The sequence below is a fragment of the Gekko japonicus genome, unplaced genomic scaffold (assembly GCF_001447785.1).
Source record: "Gekko japonicus isolate JY-2015 unplaced genomic scaffold, Gekko_japonicus_V1.1 scaffold79, whole genome shotgun sequence".
NCBI classification, from domain to species: domain Eukaryota; kingdom Metazoa; phylum Chordata; class Lepidosauria; order Squamata; family Gekkonidae; genus Gekko; species Gekko japonicus.
Genome location: NW_015167530.1, coordinates 1,927,437 through 1,933,685, shown reverse-complemented (window position 1 = coordinate 1,933,685; position 6,249 = coordinate 1,927,437). Strand labels below are relative to the sequence as shown.

Below are 6,249 nucleotides of genomic sequence, written 5' to 3'. Positions count from 1 at the left end.
TTCTTGCTGTCAGAGCAATGAGACCAGGAAGTACAGAGGCAAGTGTAGGTACCCGATCATTAAATAGTGGGCATTGAAATCTACTGATGTTGTAAACATGAACTACTGTACAGTATCTTCTTAAAAACACATTTCCTTCTGCTGGCTTCCAGGTTGAAGTAAGGGTTGGTGTAGCAACTATCCCATTGGAATCCAGAATGCAAAACTTTTTCCTTTTCACAAATTAAAGTATGAGTTTCTTATTATAGCCTGTTAGCTTTGGTCTTTTTATACCTTTTAGCAGTTGAGTGGAATTGATTGCCACTGCTTACAGCAGGATTTTTTAAAAAAAAACAAAACCAGTAACAGATTTCTTTGGTTATCTTGGTTAAGGAAAATGGTGATTCTTTTCCCTTGTTTGTGTTGCATTAAGAGAATGGTTAAAGCTTCAGGCCTTTCAGTGACTTGCAATAACATAAGGTTCAATTTTAACTGCAATATGTATTGTGTTGGGAGTGAGGAGCTTTGCTAACATTCGAACAGGGTTCATTTGAGAGTGTTTACTTGAGCAGACTTATAAAAACTGCTATTCAACAGGTCTGATGTGATAAGCCAAAGTATTAAGAATTAACATGAAGGATTTTCCTATGTATGTTTGAGTCTAAGCAAGGTAGAAGGTGTAATTACATTGACGATGGTGTTTTTATAACTTTCTGTATCCCAGTGTTCATGATGGCAAAGAGTTGTGTTGTGTTGCGTTGCGATCCACTTGCTGATGAAGAGGCTTGCAGAACATTGAGAAACTTATTAGGAGTATGGAGGCAAAAGGGGTTAGTCAGAACTGCGCATTGTTAGCTGGATATGTTTTGTATAATGGGAGAGAAGGTTTTCACCTTGTTAGCTGGATATAATGTTTTGTATAATGGGAGAGAAGGTTTTTTGCTTCTGTTGCAGTTCCCTGCCACAGCTGTAGTCAGAGTTGAGTTTATTGTGGGTTCACAGTTTGAAGTCATCACAAGAGCAGGCATTTCTTTGATTTATAACTACATGTTTAACTCGTCACTGCCATTCCTTGTACTTTCCTATGACAATTATACTAATAGGCTGCTGTATATAGATGAAATGTCCTATAGCAACACCTCTAGAAGAGTGAAATAGCCATAAGAGATTGAATACTTGTCCTTGCTACTTGTGTCATGCTTGTAAAACACAGTTGGCAGCTTCTCTTGGGGACGCAAGGGAACTGGGATAGTGGGGAATGGGGGCTTATGGCAAGTTTAATCATTTCCGTTGCCCCATCCTTTGCTCATTATGGTTCTTAGTGATGCTGTTTCTCCCACACCCTTTGTTTTGTAGCGTTGGCATTTATAGTCATGTTAGTGTGTTTGGGATTCTCTGCAAGCACCATGTTTGGTATTGGCCACTGAATTCAGCACCATGAGAACATTGACTCATACCATTGGTCCATCAAGGTCAGTATTGTCTGCTCAGACTGGAAGTGGCCCTCCAGGGTCTCAGGCAGAGGTCTTTCACGTCATCTACTGCCTGGCCCTTGCAACTGAAGATGTCAGGGGTTGAACCTGGGATCTTGTGCTCACAAAACAGGTGTTCAACTGCTTAGCCAGCTTGGTGGAGTAGTTAAGAGTGGTGGACTTTTCACATGGAGAACTGGGTTTTATTTATTTATAATTTAAATTTATAGACTGCCCTTCTCTGAGTACACAGAGCTCAGGGCGGTAAACAACAGTAAAAATATTCAGACATTAATAAAAACAATTCCAACAATTAAATAAAAATAGCTAAAAATGGCGCTGAAACTTCAGAGTTCCAAAAGTGTGTCACTGTCTCGTAGGAGAGGTAGAGATGAAGCAGAATGGAGGAAGGGGGAAGGGAATGCCAGGTAGGATGGTACCCATTGCTTGTCCTCAACCAAACGCCTGGCAGAACATCTCTGCCTTGCAAGCCCTGCGGAACTGCATTAGGTCCTGCAGGGCATGGATGTTGTTCAGCAGAGAGTTCCACCAGGTGGGAGCCAGGGCAGAGAAGGCCCTGGCTCTGGTTGAGGACAGCCGGGTGTCTTTTGTGCTGGGGATTGCCAGTAAGTTGTTCTCTGCAGAGTGTAAAGCTCTTCAGAGGACATACCCGAGGAGAGGAAGGGAAGGCGATTGTAAGCCACTCCAAGACTCCTTTTGGCAGTGAAGAGCGGGATATAAAACCAACTCTTCTTCTTAGCTCAGGCTCCTCCCCAAGAACTCAGTTCTTCCCTGGTGACTTTTGAAGGCGTCAACTGACATCTTACAAAAGGTATTTTGAAAATACACTAGCAGAAGCTCTTAGCAGTATTGGTCAATACCAGATCTTCCTCCTCCCAGTATTTCTTTGTAATAGATTCTCGAGGTCTAGAGCTCAGATACCTTCAGGGCTGTAACTGGAACAAGGCATCAGAATATTTATACCCCGTTTTTCTCCCCTGACTGGGCACTTGAAGGGGCTTACAGCAGCATTCTCTCTACCTCCATTGACCCTCACAGCAAGAACCGTATGAAATAGGTTAGACTGATAGAGGGACTGGCCTGAGACCACCCAGGAAGCTTCCAGACACAGCAGTGATTCAACGGCTGCAGTCACACACACTAAATAAGCTACTTTCAATCCATTTTCAGTGCACTTTCGTTAGACTGATAGAGGGACTGGCCTGAGACCACCCAGGAAGCTTCCAGGACACAGCAGTGATTCAACAGCTGCAGTCACACACACTAAATAAGCCACTTTCAATCCATTTTCAGTGCACTTTCCTACTGGGTTTTACTGCGTGAACTGGCAAAACCCAGTGGGAAAGTGCACTGAAAGTGCACTGAAAGCCCAGCATGTAGTGCGTGTGACCGCAGCCGAAGCTGGGTCTCCCAGATCCTAGCCCAGCATTCTTATTTTGACGCCTCTGCCTGTCCTGTGTTGTCCAAAGCCAAATGATCATCCAGTCAGCTTCACTTACTGTAGTATATTCACAGATTGTAAATGTGGTGGTAGGGGAAAGACTTCGGGTAATGAAGGGAGGCCAGACAGGTGTGTGTATGACAGCAGTAGAGCCAGAAATACGCAGGGGGGGGGGGATGCAAATGCCTTTGGGAAGGATATAGAAGTGTGTAACTGGCTTTTCTCTTTGAGAGAGAGGTTTTATGCTGCCACCAGTTTCTCTTGCAGACCTCCTGTAAGAATAGCAGTGTCCCATACAGACTGGTAATTGCTCAGCCACAGAAATCACTTTTGTAGGATTGTGCCAGAGAGCTGACCCCTTGAGTTGACCCTTGAGACCGAAGTTTTTCAAGACCATCTTGGTCTTTGTATAGAAATTCCAAGATGTGATTTGTTAGTCTGCACTTTTAGTAGTGCCACATTAAATGTATGTTATTTGGTCTGAATGTGAACGAAACAGGGTTCTATCGACTACAGGTTGGTCTTGTATAATTGCCTCCCCCCCCCGAAATACAGGCCGATATGAAAAACAGACCATACTGTTTATATTGTCTCAATCAAGCTAATGTCAAGTCTATACAGGTGACAAATAAAAGTGCCATTCTGTGATGCCTTAGAGCCAACCTAGGTCCTTTGTGGCATCAGTATCAATAACAAGCCTGCAGGCAAATGGTGCCTTCTAGAACACTTGGGTGAACCCATTGTCCCTACTGCAGCAGCAGTGGTAAAGTTCAAGTATATCATGAGAAGATAATGGCACATAGAACAGATGGCCCTAAAATTAGAATGCAATTAAAAATTCGTTGCGGAGGCCAGCAATGTATCCATTTCACTTAACTCAGTGGATGCATTGTTTCCCTAGGACTGGTGGTAGTAAGTACATGCTTGTATCACTTTTATAAGCAAGTCTGGGACTGAATACGCAGAAGGGGCAGGTAGTCTGAATGGCAGGATTAAGTGCTGTTTTTGCAGGTAGCTTCACATTGGCAGAGGTGTGTATTGTGTACTGTGTGTTGCTGTGGTTCTGGGGAACTTGCTGTAGAGCCCATGCAGAGTGGCTGTGTATATTATACAACAGTTGTGTTCACTGTGAATGTGTTTGTAACAGAGCTGTCGAACATTAATTATCAATGTGTTTCTTTAAACGCTCATACATGCATGCCTGATTGTCCCACATCGCCCTGATGCATGTACATGGGCATTTTAAGGATTTAGTTCATACTTCTTTATGGGTTGTAAGAAATGCTTATCTACTCTTAGCAAATATGATTGCCAAATGTGGACTTTTATTCTGAGGAAGTAGCCAAGAGATCTCTGTTCTTGTAGATAAATAGAAGGCATTATTGCAGTGAAATAACTTTGATCTTTTGGGGAAATCTTCACTTTTTTCTCTTTTCTTTTAGGGTCTGGACAGCGCTTTTACGGAGAAAAAAATAGCCCAAGACAGCAGCTGGAGTCTGGGTGAGTTCTCTCTAAGTGTCTATTGTCTGTTAGCAGACCTGCCAGTTCTACTTTGAGTGGTAATTACAAGGTTGAATGGTCTCCCTAACATTTTAAATCCTAAGTGGTACTTAAAAATTATTTGTTGAATTTGTATAGCTTTTTCTTAGCACCAGTATTTAAACCTTTTCCGCAGCCTGTTAAGTTTACCAGCAGTTCTGCAAGGTGTTAGTTTTGAAAGCCATGAAGTGGTTCTCTTAATTTTCTTGGAAGCAGTGTCCACTTTGGTTGGTCTGAGCAGCTGCATCAAAATAGGCATTTCAATGGCTTCTTGGAACTTCATTAAGGTAAACTGTGCAAGAGACCGAGTACTATTAGAGTTTGCAAACAGAGAAGTCTTATATTTGATTGCTCTAGATGTGACAGTAGCATGGTATCTGCTACTGAAAAGAACTCTTGAGTGTGGGTTCCCTGGCTCAGGATATGATAGTGCCATTCTACAGGTGGGCCTGATTTTCAGTTTTTTGTCTAGACATCTTTTGGTCCTGGGTTTTTTGTTCTATTAAGGTTGGTAGGTCGTGGCATCCAGCTTATAGTTGATACCAAGCCTCCAATAATACATGATGGGGCAGACCTGGCTCCCGTCACCAAGTGTAGGGAGGAAGTTCTGATTTTAAGAGTAAGAGGAGGGTGCCATTTGGGGAAGCTGAACCTGCCCCTCTCCTGTAGTTCACCTCCCTGTAGGTTGCTACCAGGGCTGGGGTTTAAGCAAATGCTGCTCTTGGGTGTCGTTTGAGTCTGAGGTCTTCATAGGTTGCTGCTGATTCTTGGCTTTGAGTATGAATGCATGCATAATTCAGGAATTCCAAATCAGCCTGTCTTAACCTAATCTTACCCCATATGCTGTATGTCTCCATGGAGGATAATGATCTTCCATCTTAGTATGGGCTGAAGCTTCTTTATATAATTCCTTGCACTACGCAAATGTTAAGTGCACATAGAAAAGGGTGATAGTGCATGAGTTCAGTGTATGTAGTAGTAGCTTAGACTATACACAGAATAGGCTGAAGGCTTGCTGAGAATAAATTTCCAGAATAAAAGAGAACCATCCAGATCTAAAAACATGCTACTACCTAAGACCCTGGAGAGTTGCCACCAGTCTGAAAGGGCAATACTGACCTTGATGGACCAGTCGTTCAATTCAGTGTAAGTCAGCTACATGTGTTCAAGAAATGATTTGTCATCCTTAGCCAACTCAACTTTGGTTGCTTGTGAACTGTAGATACACACGTTGATTGTGGTGGAACTGTGTGTCCATTGTAGTTGTGTTTGCTCCTCTAAGGCTGCGGTCACACGGAAAATAGGCGGATTTTCCGGGCGCGATCACAGCACCACATCTGGGAAGCGTAGAGCTCCCGTGGCGAACCCGAGGCTTCCCACCGAAGATGCAGGGTAAAAAACTAGTACCTCCGAGGTACTAGTTTCCGGAAACCGCGGGGCAAGGGCGGGCGCCTGATTGCGTTTCCGGTGGTAGGTCGTGACATCCGGCGCCTGCCCATGTCCCCTCGCGAACAGGTGTTTTTTTCCAAGTCTCCATGGGATGCGCACAAGCACCCAACGGCACATGCGCACACTTCAGCCCCCTCCTCTTTTCCGTACCCCCCCCACTCCTGGCTCGGCCTGCTCGAGAGGAACTCTCTGCACCGGGCGGCAGAGGGGGAGGTGCAGGGGGGGCATGGTGGGAGGGCGGCCCAGTTGAAGCTTCTCCTGGAGGGGACCAGACAGAGGACACAGTTTGCATTCCTCTGCAGCCCTGGAAGGAGTTAACCCCGCGGAGCCTTTTGCTAGAGAGGCTGC

The 6,249-nt window shown here is 44.4% G+C and overlaps 1 protein-coding gene across 5 annotated transcripts in view; it reads left to right on the top strand.

The window, feature by feature from the left end:
* The window catches only part of EPB41L1 (erythrocyte membrane protein band 4.1-like 1), a 203,199-nt gene that overhangs the window by 18,560 nt on the left and 178,390 nt on the right, over positions 1 to 6,249 (top strand). For all 5 annotated transcript variants that reach the window (XM_015413410.1, XM_015413408.1, XM_015413409.1 and 2 more), the window contains exon 2: positions 4,356 to 4,413. The gene's annotated coding sequence lies outside the window, so the exon portion shown is untranslated. The remainder of the gene's footprint in view (positions 1 to 4,355; positions 4,414 to 6,249) is intronic.